The 3,827-nt window shown below is 42.5% G+C and overlaps 1 long non-coding RNA gene across 1 annotated transcript in view; it reads left to right on the forward strand.

Annotated features, from left to right (window-relative positions):
* Positions 1-3,071, forward strand: part of LOC117560031 — an 11,888-nt gene extending 8,817 nt beyond the window's left edge. Inside the window, exons 2-3 of the long non-coding RNA XR_004571104.1 lie at positions 799-872; positions 2,869-3,071. This is a non-coding gene — a long non-coding RNA (uncharacterized LOC117560031). The remainder of the gene's footprint in view (positions 1-798; positions 873-2,868) is intronic.
* Positions 3,072-3,827: the final 756 nt, after the last annotated feature.

Here is a 3,827-nt window from a genome sequence, read left to right on the forward strand (position 1 = left end):
AAAGTGTACTGCCGGCGAGCCTTGACGGGGGTGCTAGTGGAGGACACTGCAAGCGCCGGAGCCTCGCAGCGGCGAAACTGAGGCGCCGTGGTGAACTGTGGTAAAATGAAGAGCCGTTTAGGAGCCGAAAGAGCCGGTTCCTCTTAGTGAGCCGAGCCAACTGATCCGGCTCACTAAAAAGAGCTGGAATTCCCATCACTAATACGTAAAGAGAGAGTATCTATAAGGGACGGCTCAATTCAAAATGCAAGTCACGTGACACGACGTGACACGACGTGACGTCATCCCCCCCTCTCAGTGGACGCCCTCTCAGCCCTGGTCTGGCAGAAACACTGTTTCTTATCAAATAACTCAGACTTAATAACAGTTTTGTTGAGTACAGTTTCTCATAAAGTAACTAATCATCTGGGGCTAGCTTCAACCACAGGAGGCTATATTAAAAAAAGAAGTACGTCCCCAATACCTTTCATTAGCTGGTGTTGACCTCCAGATGTGACGGCAGGGGGTAAAATAATATTATGCATGGGTCAAGTGTTGTTGTTTACTCCTGCATGTGGACGTTACATGGTCAGTTCATAGGCCGTGTGCTGGTACAGTTAGTGCTTTAGGATCCAGATGGCTTTCTTTCCATCCCACAGCTGAGTGTAAGTGGTATCTCTTCCCTCACATGCACGCCACTCTGACCACCAGCACAGCTATATTTACGAATCAAGAGCTTCTGTGGCTTGACTTTTCTTTACTGAAAAAGTCTGCTGTTTGTTAGGAAAATAATTAGTTTGTTTTCCTTCTTCTCCACAGATTTCCATGTCTTACGTGTAAGAGTTTCCAAACAGGATCATCAGGACTGCTCACTGTCCGTTACCGATTGTCTGGTAAGTCTACACATATATGACATTACTGGTTTTATTTGCTGCTTCTTTAAAAGTGGCCACCAGTGCTTTATGTGTGTGTATAATTTAGGGCTGCTCGATTATGGCAAAAATCATAATCTCGATTATTTGGGTCAATAATTAATATCACGATTATTAAAAACGATTATCCATTTACTTTGAAAACATCAATTTATTGAACATTTTTTGAATAGTATGTTTTTAACAGTTGATCACCCTGAACTTTAAGTGTGGGGTAGGTACGTTTCAGAAACCGGCTCGAGTGCACTCACATTTGAAAGTACACAGCCGAAAAGAATCCGCCCCTTCCTTCAGACTTCCTTACAGAGCACCTCCTCCAACACACTTGAACGCGCAATGCACGCCCAATGACGGCAATGAGGGCACGAGATACATTTGTGCGTGCACGAGATGGAAGGCTGACAGACGGCCCGGCTAAACGGATTGGTCGTACTTTTCACGGCTTCCACAGATGACATTTCTATATGGATTTTTTGTCAAAGCACTTCAGATATCCATTGCTATCGGGATGTTAAGAGCATTCCATGGAATATAACAAAAAGTGTTTCTCGAGCCGGTTTCTGAAACTTACCTACCCCACCTTTAATATAACTCAACTGAAAAAAGTCGTTTTATTTCGATTATGTTGTTTTCATAATCGTTGCAAGCCAAAGATTGTAATTGCGATTAAAATAAGATGAATTGAGCAGCCCTAGTATAATTGTATGAGTAGGGGGTTTAATTACATTACGTTCAAGATTTCAATATGACACCGAAAAGGCACTTTCTCCAAAAACAAATACCAACTAATGATCATACATAAAAACAAAAGATGAGGGAAAGAAAAGACATTAGAGTTAATGCAGTTAATGTCATTCAGTTATATTTCATCCCCACTCGTGCTTCCAAAACTAAAAACAAACAAACTAAAACTTTACTACATTTTAAACAACTTATCATATGACTTACATCCTGCCCAACATCCTGCCACTGCTAGCCAAGCCCCGCCCCCTTTGAGTGCCATTTCATACAAATGGATTTTCTATTGAGCTTACTCGCCGCCTCCTGTCGACCATGGGCTCTGATCAATTCTTTCCCAGAGCCCAAAACATCCCAAATGGAACAGGTCAGCAGCTTGACCTGCAGACCCCCCCCTGCAGACCCCCCCCTGCATAGCAAAGCCTTTCTTCTGAGTCATTTGAACATCTGCAGTCTCAGTCAATCTGAGTTAAAGGACAGGTGGTTGTTTGGTGTCTCACGTCAGGGTAGTGAGTCCATTCAGAGTATAAACAGTGATCTGTGTTTATATTAACGTTTTTATTCTATATATACATTGGTTTTACTGGGTAGTGTGCTTTTCCTTATTTACATATCTTTATCCTATTTATATCTATCATTTTATTGCACATTCTTATGTGTTGAATTCATATTGTTTTACCTTTTTATTTTATTGTTTATCCTTTATTACTTGTAATCTAATATGGACTAACTGTAATCTGAGACTCAACATGTGCCTCCTTTGGGGCAACTGCTAAAGCATATGAAAAACAACACTGTTGATCAGATATACGTTTAGTGCATGTTATGCCTTTAAATGAGAGTTTACTACAGGAGAGAAACTACAGGAAACGAGTGGAGAGAGAGATTGGGAATACATTGAATCAGGGACATTGCATTTTGCGGTCACTGCCTCAAGCCCAGGTAAATTACATAGCGTTAACATTCTCCTTAAACAGTGATATAAACATTCAAGTAATTCATTTCAAGCTTCATATTTATGCTGTTTAATAAAATGCACGTATATCTATCTTTCTATGCTATTTCTTTGTCGTTATTTGTCAGATGTTGCATTAGAAAGTTAGTGTTCAAGTCACTTCTGATGTTGCTTTCCTCACATATAACGCAATGTGTGCACAATATCCTGTATTATTGACATGTTTTACTGTCAGAATAACCTCTCTATGTTGCTCTCGTGCAGACTGGTCCCGGCCGTTCCTCGTTGGTTGACCCACTCCTTCCCCGGCGCCATGGTAAAGCACCTTCCCCTCATGCATGCTTTTGAAACAGTGACTGCTGTGTGTCCGGGGGCCAGCGCTGCGTTCTGCAGAATGAGAAACTCCCCATTGATTTTTCCTTTTTAAATCAGCGCTGCTTACCAGGAAGCAGACGGTCTAATCAGCTGCATCGGGGTCAAAGGTCGTCCCCGGCTGCACATGTGTGTTGTTTTGTTACATCATGACATAGTGTGTGTGTGTGTGTGTGTGTGTGGTGTGTGTTGTGTGTGTGGGTGTGTTGTGTGTGTGTGTGTGTGTGTGTGTGTGTGTGTGTGTGTGTGTGTGTGTGTGTGTGTGTGTGTGTGTGTGTCCTTGCTATGACCTTTGTGCTGAACAGTGGAAGTTCTCAGATCCCTTACTTAAGCAAAAGTACTAATTACATACACACTGTAAAATACTCCCAATACAAAGTACTGAGATGTTTAACACAAAAACAGGGGAGAGTGTGGGAGAGAAACTTCCTCTGGAGGGAACACAGGGATTGTAGCCTTTGCAGACCATTTACATGCACTAAAACCTATAGAACACACTACAGGAAAGCAGAAAATGTGCTCTATAAGTACAGTACTCGAGTAAATACACTTGGATGCTCTCCACCCCTGGTGCTGAGCCAGCATCCTGCATGATGTGCCCTCGCTGTCCGTTATCTCCAATCCCTTTAATCTTTCTCTGCACAATGTTGGGACTAAACTCAGCTCAGATTCTTGTCGCTGTCTGTCGGCACAAGGCCAGACGAGTTCTCTTTTCTTCCACCGGTTCTCTTTTGAAGAGAAAACCCTGACTCGGCTTGTATATCCATGCCTCACATTCCCCGCTGATAGACATCCCCAGTGTTGCATAAGAAAACTGTGACCTCAAGCCTGCATGAAAGCCCGGATGAACA

This window comes from Gymnodraco acuticeps, unplaced genomic scaffold, assembly GCF_902827175.1.
Source record: "Gymnodraco acuticeps unplaced genomic scaffold, fGymAcu1.1, whole genome shotgun sequence".
Taxonomy (NCBI): Eukaryota; Metazoa; Chordata; class Actinopteri; order Perciformes; family Bathydraconidae; genus Gymnodraco; species Gymnodraco acuticeps.